Source organism: Schistocerca serialis, chromosome 9 (assembly GCF_023864345.2).
Source record: "Schistocerca serialis cubense isolate TAMUIC-IGC-003099 chromosome 9, iqSchSeri2.2, whole genome shotgun sequence".
NCBI classification, from domain to species: Eukaryota; Metazoa; Arthropoda; class Insecta; order Orthoptera; family Acrididae; genus Schistocerca; species Schistocerca serialis.
Genome location: NC_064646.1, coordinates 346,273,533 through 346,287,043, shown reverse-complemented (window position 1 = coordinate 346,287,043; position 13,511 = coordinate 346,273,533).

Below are 13,511 nucleotides of genomic sequence, written 5' to 3'. Positions count from 1 at the left end.
GTAACAGAAGAAATATTGAATTTAATTGATGAAAGGAGAAAATATAAAAATGCAGTAAATGAAGCAGGCAAAAAGGAATACAAACGTCTCAAAAATGAGATCGACAGGAAGTGCAAAATGGCTAAGCAGGGATGGCTAGAGGACAAATGTAAGGATGTAGAGGCCTATCTCACTAGGGGTAAGATAGATACTTCCTACAGGAAAATTAAAGAGACCTTTGGAGATAAGAGAACGACTTGTATGAATATCAAGAGCTCAGATGGAAACCCAGTTCTAAGCAAAGAAGGGAAAGCAGAAAGGTGGAAGGAGTATATAGAGGATCTATACAAGGGCGATGTACTTGAGGACAATGTTATGGAAATGGAAGAGGATGTAGATGAAGATGAAATGGGAGATATGATACTGCGTGAAGAGTTTGACAGTGCACTGAAAGACCTGAATCGAAACAAGGCCCCCGGAGTAGATAACATTCCATTGGAACTACTGACGGCCTTGGGAGAGCCAGTCCTGACAAAACTCTACCATCTGGTGAGCAAGATGTATGAAACAGGCGAAATACCCTCAGACTTCAAGAAGAATATAATAATTCCAATCCCAAAGAAAGCAGGTGTTGACAGATGTCAAAATTACCGAACTATCAGTTTAATAAGTCACAGCTGCAAAATACTAACTCGAATCCTTTACAGACGAATGGAAAAACTAGTAGAAGCCAACCTCGGGGAAGATCAGTTTGGATTCCGTAGAAACACTGGAACACGTGAGGTAATACTGACCTTACGACTTATCTTAGAAGAAAGATTAAGGAAAGGCAAACCTACATTTCTAGCATTTGTAGACTTAGAGAAAGCTTTTGACAATGTTGACTGGAATACTCTCTTTCAAATTCTAAAGGTGGCAGGGGTAAAATACAGGGAGCGAAAGGCTATTTACAATTTGTACAGAAACCAGATGGCAGTTATAAGAGTCGAGGGACATGAAAGGGAAGCAGTGGTTGGGAAGGGAGTAAGACAGGGTTGTAGCCTCTCCCCGATGTTGTTCAATCTGTATATTGAGCAAGCAGTAAAGGAAACAAAAGAAAAATTCGGAGTAGGTATTAAAATTCATGGAAATAAAAACTTTGAGGTTCGCCGATGACATTGTAATTCTGTCAGAGACAGCAAAGGACTTGGAAGAGCAGTTGAATGGAATGGACAGCGTCTTGAAAGGAGGATATAAGATGAACATTAACAAAAGCAAAACAAGGATAATGGAATGTAGTCTAATTAAGTCGGGTGATGCTGAGGGAATTAGATTAGGAAATGAAACACTTAAAGTAGTAAAGGAGTTTTGCTATTTGGGGAGCAAAATAACTGATGATGGTCTAATTAGAGAAGATATAAAATGTAGACTGGCAATAGCAAGGAAAGCGTTTCTGAAGAAGAGAAATTTGTTAACATCGAGTATAGATTTAAGTGTCAGGAGGTCGTTTCTGAAAGTATTTGTATGGAGTGTAGCCATGTATGGAAGTGAAACATGGAAGATAACTAGTTTGGACAAGAAGAGAATACGAGCTTTCGAAATGTGGTGCTACAGATGAATGCTGCAGATTAGATGGGTAGATCATATAACTAATGAGGAGGTATTGAATAGGATTGGGGAGAAGGGAAGTTTGTGGCACAACTTGACTAGAAGAAGGGATCGGTTGGTAGGACATGTTCTGAGGCATCAAGGGATCACCAATTTAGTACTGGAGGGCAGCGTGGAGGGTAAAAATCGTAGAGGGAGACCAAGAGATGAATACACCAAGCAGATTCAGAAGGATGTCGGTTGCAGTAGGTACTGGGAGATGAAGAAGCTTGCACAGGATAGAGTAGCATGGAGAGCTACATCAAACCAGTCTCAGGACTGAAGACCACAACAACAACACTGTTAGGATTTCTTGTAATTCAGGGCCATTCTTTTGTGTTATTATTTGAGGCCATGTTGTCACTGTATAGCAGTGAGATGGCGTTGGGCTTGGATATTGTGGGTAATAAATTAATAGGTTAAGTTTGAGTTGACTTCGTCAGGCAAAAGTCTGTTGGTCAGTATTTTAAATGATAAAAATAAGTTAAGGCTCAGTAGTTTCACCTGCTCAGTAGTTTCAGCTACTCAAAAGTTTCGCAGTCACTAAATTTGTCTGATTGCGGATACGCTCGTATTTTATTCAGACTGCGCTGAACTGTATCGAACGCCCCGAAAAGTCGAGGAACGAGGCGTCAGCCCAGGCGTCGGTATTTACCTCCTTCTAGTTATCTTGGACGAAAAGGTTATCATATAGATTATGTTTACACGGGATATGTCGGTACCCTAGATATTTGCTGAACTGACTCTCATCGTCGAACAGTACAGGAACATATCTTCTGATCACATGCATTTGCTCGTACGTCAGAATGTTTTGAAGGACTTTTGAGGGTAACTGTGTGGTTCCCAAAATCAGTTGGAGCAGTGCACTCCTTGCACACTGCTGTGGGAGAGTTTCGTGAGCTGTGGGTGGCTTTTGGGCTATTGTGGGTCAGGATAGTTGCTGCAATGACTTTAGTGGTTCGCGGAGTCCAAGTCATGGCTCGTCACTACCATCATCAGATCCATATGGTGTGCTGCGCGCTGTAGCAAAGGTGGGGTCTTTCTAATCTTTATGTTTTCTTCCTCCCAAAATTATTATTATTTTTTTCAAATTCTGTGATATCTTCGATATCCTTATTGATATGGGATGTGCACAATATCTAAACATCTCGAATATTGACTCGGGCTTTATCAAAGTTAATTGTATTATCTATTACATTCATTTAGTTATCAGAAGTATAATTAACTAATTAGTTTGCCAAAAAACGTGTTAATTACAAAATATCAGCAATTTCATATTTCGATATCATTGTTAATATGTAAGCATATATCCGTTTACTGACTTCCTGGTAAAGTACATGAAAAAACTATTTAAATAAGTATTCCTACAACCAACGACGAAAAATGCACGGTCCAGTCACATTAATGTGACCACCGCCTATGTTCAATGTCAACGTGCAGTAATCACTCATAGACAGCAAGTGGGAGCACCAGCACTGGACGGTATGTAAAGCGTGCCAGGGGACTCGGACAACAATGCAGTCGTTACCGTAATGAGGAGACGGCGTGATTCATCCGAAATTAGAATTACATTATTACCTTCAGCTGCTGACGGGCGTTGATATATGTCAACGGGAAAAGGTGAAAATGTGTCCCCGATGGGACTCGAACCCGGGATCTCCTGCTTACATGGCAGACGCTCTATCCATCTGAGCCACCGAGGGCACAGAGGATAGCGTGACTGCAGGGACTATCTCGCGCACGCCTCCCGTGAGACCCACATTCTCACCGTGTATGTTTACACACTACATTCGTAGTGCCCACCCCAACACACTCATTATTCGTGGAAGACATTCTTACCAAGTCCCGTAAAAGTTCGGGGAATATGTGTGCACAGAAGAAGAAGGTCGTGGTCGGTCTTGCCAGAACTATATACTTATATGTATATGGTGTATATGTATACGTATATTCGGACATGTCCGAAAGAACAGACACCATATCCATATATTATTCATCCGATGTCCAAAAAGGCATGATAATTGTGTATCTGGCCAATGGTGTAAGCATTTCTGAAACGGCTAAGTTTGTAAACTGTTCGCATGCTGCTGTGGTTAAAGTATAACGTGCATGAAAAATTGGGCTATCCAAAACGGGCGCTGGGCAACTGTGGGTCACCACGGACCATAGATGACACTGTTGAACGACGACTTGGGAGAGGTGTACTGTCAAACAGACGTGGAACTGTTGTCAGGGATATAATGAGCCAAGGGGCTACCGATAGTGTTTGCCCAACGGCCGTTCACTGAACGTTACTACTTATGGTCCTCTTGAGCAGGGGTCAAGCAGCCTGCAATGTGCCGCAAGTACTTCTACTAGCATCCACTGGATGATGAAAGATGGCCTTTTCAGGTAAATCACGTTTTATGCCCTATGGGGCAGACGGCCGTTGGCGTGTATGGCGTGAAACATCCGGAAGTGGACACCCTGAAACAGTTGTTGGAAGGGTCCAGGCTAGAGGGCGTTCCCTGGGTGATCTCGCCACTCTGGAAGGCACAGAGGATCAAAACAAGTATGCATCTATCCTTGGCGACCACATCCACGTCCACTTTTCCTTAGCACGATTGCATCTATCAACAGGACAACGCAACATGTCGCAGTGTACGCGCATAGTTCGAAGAGCAGCAGAATGAGTTTACCGTACTCCTCCGGCCACCAAGTTCGCCGGATTTAGACTCAACCGAGAATCTGTGGGCGCACCTCGATCGGACTTCGTTCTATGGATCCTGAACCGAGAAAGCTACTGCAGCTGGCCTCGTCACTGGAGTCGGTATGGCTCCACATCCCTGTCAGTGCCTTCCAGAACCACACTGACGCTCTTCCTGCTAGGCCCGCAGTGGTCCGCACTGTAAAAGGTCGTTATTCAGGCTTTTGACAGATGGTCACATTAATGTATTTGGACGGTGTATGTTAGTAACATTCGCGCTCATTTAGTTTCGGAGTAATTAAGATCAGCAGATACAACATTATTACTGAAAGACATGCCTATATTTTAGCAAGCTAACCAGCGTAATTCAGCCTAAATTATTATTATACCTGGAAGTCCTCTTTAAATTTAATGTCAGTCTGCGTAAGGTTATAAAATGTGCAAGACCTATGTCCGTCAGTACGAGGAAATATACTGCAGACGATGTAGTAAAAACTACGAGTCGGAAAATTACCGCTTTTTATCTAAATCTCTCCTCTGAGAGACCATTCAGTAGTTTAGTATCTATTAATTGATTTATTGGACAGTAAACGTAGAATTATAAACGTGCACTGAGCCGAATTTCAGTAACGATCGGCATCTACTGCGACAGTGGCGTCACAATGTGAATTGTGGTATTTCCAAGCGATACTGCCTGTGCATGTGTTCCTCATTCTGACGTCATTATCTGCTTGAAGGACAGTGCAATGATTGACTAATACAGCGAATGTGTTAATAGCTTACTTGCCACACATTAATAATTTTGTTTAATTACGTCTGTTACTGCACTCGAACAATGCTGCAGAAAATCAGTGCAGTATGATGCTATCCGTTTATCTATACCGTAATTACAGTAAATGAGACTCGAACTGGACGTAAGTTGTAGCTCATTCAGCATTCAGCATCCACGTGCAGATTAAGTGGGTGATCTGCAAATTTGGTGCAGAACGCATTGCTGACAATCGCCTATTATTCAGCCAATTTCGACGGAGGCGGAACTAACAAGGGCAAATTTGTACAGGTAACGGATATGTTACAAAGCTACGAGGCTGATGACTAATCAGTAGGTGATGGGGCACTGACCTGCGTCCTACTTCTTGTATTTTCCTTTTGTGGGAAGACTGGAGTGACATGCACTAAGCCTTGAAGCAGCAGTTATTGTTTGAAAAAGCCGTCGTTAATAACGGGCACCATGGATTTTTTCTACGCGACGCCCTAATTTCTTAAATACGAGGAGAATGCAAGAGTGATCGGTTAGCATTTCAGACTCACTGCAGCATTTCGTTTTAGTTTTTCTGGGTTGTTGTAAGTTCCTTTTTTTTTAAATTTCATTATGAACTAATCAATGTTCAAAGAAGTGGGATATGGAAGTACTAAGGAATGAAGAGATATTTTTAAGATCTCTGAGGTTAAGGATACTCCCACAATGAGTAGCTCAATATGCAGTTCAGTTGAAGAAGAGTGGACATCTGAGAAAGGACTAGCAAAGAAGTAGGAGAGAAAAACGTAGGTACAAGGAAGGTAACTGCGAAGCAACCGTGAGTAAAAGAAAATATACATCAGTTTACTGGCGAAAGAAGGAAGTACAAAAATATTCAGAGGAATTGGGAAATATAGAAATACAAGTCACTTGAAAATGAAATAAACATGAAGTTCAGGAAGCTATGGCGAAATGGGTACGTGAAAAATGGGAAGAAATCTAAAAAGAAATGACTGTCGGAAGAACTGACTCAGCATACAGAAAAGTCAAAAATTAAAAGCAAGGGCGGTAACATTAGGAGTGCAATGGGAATTCCACTGTGAAATGCTGAGAAGAGAGCGGATAGGTGGAAAGAGTACACTGAGGGCCTGGATGAGAGGAAGAAATTATCGGATGACATGATAGAAAACGAAACAGGACTGGAAAGAGGATCCAATATCAGAATACAGAAGAGCTTTGGAGGCCTTAAAATGAAATGAGGCAGAAGGAATGGATAACATTCCACGGGAGTTCATAAAATCATTGGGGGAATTGGTAACAAAATGACTATTCATGCTGGTGTGTAGAACATATGAGACTTGCGACATACCATCACACTTTCGGAAAAACGTCGTCCAGACAATTCCGAAGATAGTTATAACCGACGAGTGGAGCAGTTATCACACAACCAGCTTAACAGCTTATGCATCCAAGTTACTAACAAGAATAATGTACAGAAGAATGGAAAAGAAAATTAAGGATATTTTAGATGACGATCAGTTTGGCTTTAGAAAAGATGAAGGCACAAGAGGGGCAGTTATGATTTTGTGGTTGATAATGGAAGCAAGAATGAAGAAAAATCAAGACACGTTCATAGGATTTGTCGAGATGGAAAAAGCGTTCGACAATATAAAGTGGTGCAACATGATCGAAATCCTGCGAAAAATGGGGGTAAGCTGAAGGAAAAGACGGGTAATATACAACATGTACAAGAACCATGAGGGAACAATAAGAGTGGAGGACCAACAACGAAGTTTGCGGGTTAAAAAGAGTGTAAGTCATGGAAGTAGTGTTTTGGCCCTGCTGTTCAATTTGTACGTCGAAGAAGCAATGACGGAAATAAAAGAAAGGTTATAAACTGAGACTGAAATTTGGGATGACAGTATATCATTGTTAAATTCACTGATGACGTTGCTATCCTCAGTGAAAGTGAGGAAGAATTACAGAATATGTTGAATGGAATGAACAATCTAATGAGTACAGAATATGGATTGAGAGCAAATCGAAGAAAGACGAAAGTAATGAGACTAGTAGAAATGAGAACAGCGAGAAACTTAACATGAGAATTGATGATCAACTGGCTCAAATGGCTCTGAGCTCTATGGAACAACATCTGAGGTCATCAGCCCCCTAGACTTAGAACTACTTAAACCTAACTAACCTAAGCACATCACACACATCCATGCCTGAGGCAGGATTCGAACCTGCGACCGTAGCAGTTACGCGGTTCCGGACTGAAGCGCTTAGAACCGCTCGCCCACCGTGGCTGGCCTAATTGAGGATCAAAAAGTATATGAAGTTAAGGAATTTTGCTACCTATGCAGCAAAATAACCTATGACGGACGGAGCAAGGAGGACAGAAAAAGCAGAAAAGCAGACTGGCATTGGCAGAAAGGGAATTCCTGGCACAGAGAAGTCTACTAGTATCACCAGGTCTTAGTTTAAGGAAGAAAATTCTCAGAATGTACGTTTGGAGCACAACATTGTGTGGTAGCGAGACGTGGACTGTGGGAAAGCCGTAAGAGAAGAGAATAGAAGCACTTGAAACGTGGTACTACAGAAGAATGTTGAAAGATAAGTAATGAGCAGATTCTTCGCAGAATCGGCGAGGAAAGGAATACATGGAAAACGCTGTCAATAAGAAAGAACAATATGGTACGACATCTATTAGGATATCAAGGAATAACTTCCATAGTACCAGTGGAAGCTGTAGAGGGTAAAAAGTGTAGAGAAAAACAGAGTCTGGTATATATCCAGCAAATAACTGAGAACTTGGGCTGAAAGTGCTACGACGAGATGAAAAAGGTTAGCACTGAAGAGGAATTCATGACGGACTACATCAAACCAGTCAGAAGACTTACAACTCAAAAAGATAAAAAAAGGTGGTATATTTTACGCCAGTTATCTGAATGTCATTCCTTGGCCACAAAACGTGTTTCCTGTTCTTATTGCGTAGTGCTTGTTGTTCTTTCCCAGACCAACGCACAGGTACCGAACGTCCCAGGCCAGGCGGTAGCATAACTCGCAATGTGCGGTCACAGCTGTCCGACGTGGCTCCCAAACCGGTTGCTGGGAGACCGCCGGTTGTGACGGCGCGGCCCACCCCAAGGCGCTGATTTCGAGTTGGTGACGCGCGCTCTGCTGCCGTCTCTCAGTAACTTCCGGGAATCATTTTGCCGAACGCAGCACTAGTGAAAGTATTGCTCTCACTATTATTGTTGTTGTTTTGTTATTATTATTCACGTTTGGGCTCTAATGGGACACGTTGTGTTCGATGTGGCTAAAATCAAACTTTCGCTGATTGAGAGAGCCCCACATGAAAAATGATTGATCGTAGGGCAATGAAACTTTGTGGAAACATTTATAAGGACATATGGAAGAGAAATGACCAATAAACTAGTGTAAGGAACATATTTTAATTTCCACGTGAGAAGGTCACATTAGTAATTGTGTAACACGGATACGTTTCAGGTCACAAGCGTTGCTCAGTGTGACGACGATTTGCATCCTCGGCAGTCTGGAATCGCACTAGAGACTCCTCTACTGCTGCCTGAAACAACGGTGGACCAAGGGATGTTCAGCTGTCGTGACACAGCTGCTCAAAGGTCACACATTGCATCCAATATTCTCTGCCATAGCAAGAGTAACTTCTTCAACAATTGTGGCGCAATTCGGCATCATTATCTCCTAGGAGCAATCACCAAATCGCCACTTAATTCGAACTTCCGTCTCACGTTCTTCAACCCCAGTGTGGAAAGAGGACTTCTTCGAATTCTTCTAATGCGTCGATGCACGCGAAGAGCGACGGCTCTATTGTTGTTGTTTTTATAAAACAGCTCTACGAGTAAAGCCCAGCTCACCTTGTCCAGATCCGTGTTGACTTCTGCAACCGTAATGCACACTGACGGCTGTGTTTCAGTCCAACGACGCCGTAACACTACCGTCGCCCGGCGGCATGTCACGACCTAAAAACGACGGAGAGGCTTCGTCCCGCCGTAGCCCTCAGTTGCCCACAACCCCACAACAGGCCACAGCAGTCCACCCACCCCACCGCCGCCCCACACCGAACCCAGGGTTATTGTACGGTTCGTGCGGTTTGGCCGCCAGTGAACCCCCCCCCCCCCCCTCCGCACCTCCGGGGGGGCGTACGTAGGAATAGTGCTTGGGCAGCAATCGCCGACACAACGTAACTCATGCGGAATAAGGGGATCTAACCTGCATTCGCCGAGGTAGATGGAAAACTGCCTTAAAAGTCATCCACACACTGGACCTCGACATTAATCAGCCGAGCGAATTGGTGGGGGGAGGGGGGGGGGGGGGCGGCGGCATGCCTTCCCGCTCGGGAAGCAGTGCGTTAGACCGCGCGTCTAGTCGGGCGGGCGACGGTACGTTACTAACAACGCAAATCCTGCAGTGCACAGTCTAAACAGCATTCTTATGGAGATGTGTACCCACACGGTAAATAGCTTTCAGACTATATTGGCTGAAGTAGTGAAAGTTTAATTATAACTACTCTGTATAACGAAGCGCATTTTCAGAGTATTGTTTGTGTCCCAATTACTTTGCATGTCTCAGTATGGGCTTCCTCCGGCTCTCCAGACCAAGTAACTTTAGTCTTCTTATGTTAGACCGACGTCATTATCATGAATTTTATGCGTGAAATATTTTCCGTCTCCTATATCGGGTTATTTATTCTCCTACATCAAATTATTCATTGCAGAACTTCGTATTTTCTTCAGAAGACTGTTGACATTCCTAAAATGGACCACTTAGTTTTCAACTAGCTGTAAATTACCTAGAGGCGGCAGAACGAACCACAAAGAACAGCCGAAGAAGTACCTAAACTGTAAAAGGAGACAGGTGAAGAAAAGGGGACACATAACAACAATGTACTGTACTCCCTTAGTATTTTCTTCCTGCTGCCATTCTGAGTACTTCTCTTGGTGTCATATGATTCTTAATTAATCATATCAGGTTACTGCGACCATGAAAGTAAAGAGTCATATCCTCAGGCCGGAAATGAAAATTACAGCTGTCAGAAAAGTGGTGATATGAAGGTGAGGATATCACACATTACTTGCAGAGAAAAACTCAATCCTCCACGAAATATTTGAAAAGATGTGATCAAGCAGCTAAAACCTTTCACCACAAGGCAGGTCTACACTACCAGTTAATGAACAGTTTCTTTCATGCTAGGTTCAAATGGTTCAAATGGCTCTAAGCACCATGGGACTTAACATCTGAGGTCATCAGTCTCCTAGACTTAGAACTACTTAAACCTAACTATCCTAAGGACATCACACACAGCCATGCCTGAGGCAGGATTCGAACCTGCGACTGTAGCAGCCGCGTGGTTCCGGACTGAAGTGCCTAGAACCGCTCGACCACAGTCGCTGGCTTCATGCTAGGAATAAGATCGCCCACTTATTAAAAATTTACTGTAGCTTCAGAACAGCAACAGATAATACAATGAACTCGACTTAATCCGTATATATAATAAAAATTGCTGCATCTATGTGTTTTACCGATCTCCCGCTATATCACCGGACCGGTTTCAACCAACCTCGACACACATATCACTTACTGTCTGGAAAGAATCGCTGTGGTGATAGGACCCACTTCTCTTTCAAAGGTGTGGGGGTGAAAAAGTATCGTAGCTTACGACGCGTAAATAGCCGGAATATGTTCTGAAAGTATCAGAGTTTGATAGTATTTAGAGAGTGGCAACAAACTTTAAAAATAATTTCAAACCTTTACGAGACTTTTTGTCACTGACAGCCCCCACACAGTGATGAGACAAAAAACGTTTATTGCTTACTATAGTTTCGCTGTTCATGCAGTAAAACTACCGCATCACGTTTTAATTTATTACTTCTTTACTACTGACTCTATTCGCAGCGCGTTTCGCAGACGATATCCACATATACCAGTGGATGCACCTGAAAAATTACACTTACTAATGTGACCTCCGCTTTTGTGCAATAACCACGCACAAATGGCAAGTGGCAGCACTGGCCGTGGAGGGTATATAAAGTGTGTCGGGGCAACGCGGAAAACGGCGCAGTCGTTGTCACGATGCCGAAACGGAGCGATTTATGTGTTGTAGAAAATGGCATGCTCATTGGCTTTCGGGGTAAAGGTGCAAGCATTTGCGAAACCGGTAAATCTGGAAACTGTCCGCCTGCCGCCCTGGTTAAAGTAAACCGTGCATGGCAAAATCGTATAACACAAAGCCGGCGCCGAGGCAACTAAGTTGCACAACGGGACGTAGATGACGGGGGTGAACAACAGCTGCGGAGATGTTTACGGATGAACGGACATACAACTGTTGAGCAAGTTACTACGCAGATGAACCAAGGGGATACCAACAGTGTCTTGTCAATGACCGATCAGCAAACATCGCTGCACATGAGCCCCCGCAGCAGGCGCGTGGTTCGTGCGCCCTTGATGATTGCTGTTCATCGGCTATAATGGCTGGAATTTGCACGCCATTACCGCAACCAGGCGTCCACTGAGTGGCGACAGGTGGCCATTTCAGATAAATCACGTTTTATGCTCCATCGGACTGATAGCCGTTGTTGTGCACGCTGTGAAACGTTAGTCAGCTTCAACAGTCGTCAGTAGTGTCCAGACTGTAGGGCATTTCTTGGGTGATCTCGTAATTCTCCAAGGCACAATGGACAGACACAAGTACGCATCTATCCTTGGGAACCATGTCCACCCCTACAAGCAGTTTCTTTTTCCTTGGCGCAATAGCATCTACCACCAGGACAATTGAAGGCGTGACTGCACGTGCATGGTTTGAAGAGCCCCAGAAATGTTGACCATACTCCCCTTGCTACCAAATTCCACTACTTAAACCCAATCCAGAATCTGCAAGACCACCTCAGTTGGTCTGGTCGCATCATGGATCCTCAACCGAGATAACTAGCGCAGCTGGCGAGAGAGCTAGAGTCGACATGGCCCCACATCCCTGTCGTCACCCTGCAGAAACTCACTCTCTCTTCTCATGTCTAGCGGCGGTCCACAAAACGTGCTTTTTCAGGGATTTTGAGAAACGACCAGATTAGTGTGATTCGTCAGTGTATGCCGGCGCGTAACCGAGTTTTGAATTCGGAGAGTGCGTCCACACATGGAGCACCCTCTTCTTCACCTGAGGATGCCCGACATCTATAACAATCAGACGTCTTGGATTCACTGTCACTGATCATCTTCCATACAGTCCCGACTTGGCCCCATACAGTTTTCATCTGTTTGGAAATCTTAAAGAACACTTTCGAGGACTTCTCTATGCCAACAAACTCAAAAATTCTACGGCGACGGTGCCAACAAACTGGTCTCTCGTTGGGAGATATGTATTCTTCACGAAGGTGGCTAAACTAAACTCCTCCCGAACAGGCCATGAAGGCCCAACGGTACTGATCGACCGTCGTGTCATCCTCAACCCATAGGCGGCGGTGCCTACTGTTGTGGACTGGCAAGACAGCCAATCCACAGTGACGGGTAACCGAAAGGCACGCGCTTAAACTCACGCAGGCTGGCGTGAGGTCTGAAACAGGATACGTAATGAATGCTATAAAGAAAAGTACGTAGCTGCTGGAATACTTAACTTTAATCCACAATTGGTGAACATTGGTCTTATTGATGTACATGCTTCATTAGATACATAGCAAAGGATAAATGGCGCTTTGCTAGGTCGTAGCAATTGACTTAGCTGAAGGCTATGATAACTATCGTCTCGGCAAATGAGAGCGTAATTCTCAGTGAACCTTTCCTAGCAAAGTCGGCTGTACAACTGGGGCGAGTGCTAGTAAGTCTCTCTAGACCTGCCGTGTGGCGGCGCTCGGTCTGCAATTACTGACAGTGGCGACACGCGGGTCCGTCGTATACTAGCGGACCGCGGCCGATTTAAAAGCTACCACCTAGCAAGTGTGGTGTCTGGCGGTGACACCACACCTACGTTGAGAAAAAAGTATGCAGTCATGAGGTATAAAAATGTAGAACGTTAATTAAGTTAGTTTCATTTTAAAAGGTTTTAAGATTTTCGCTTAAAAAATTCTAAGAACTTACTTTTCAGCACACCCTCGTATGATCTAGCTATAGTTATGCCACTATTATGGGGGGCGTCTACCGCACACCGCCCAGTGGGCGTCCATATCAGCATCACGCCTGCCACCCGCTAGATTTAATTGTGTCACGTCACCTCATGCCGCCGCCCCACTCTCGAGAAGAAAATACAGGACTCCGTGAAGGCTACACTTATTGTAATGTTAACTCACTAATGGTGCCTGGTTGGATGTAAGAGGATGTCTGAAGACCTTCGTCTATTCAGCTGCAATAACTGCATAGATCAATAAATAATTAATGATAATAATGAGTGCCAACATATATCTTCGAGTTATCGTCTACATTTCGGTGCTGAAACTTCGTTCTGTCGCAAGAGTA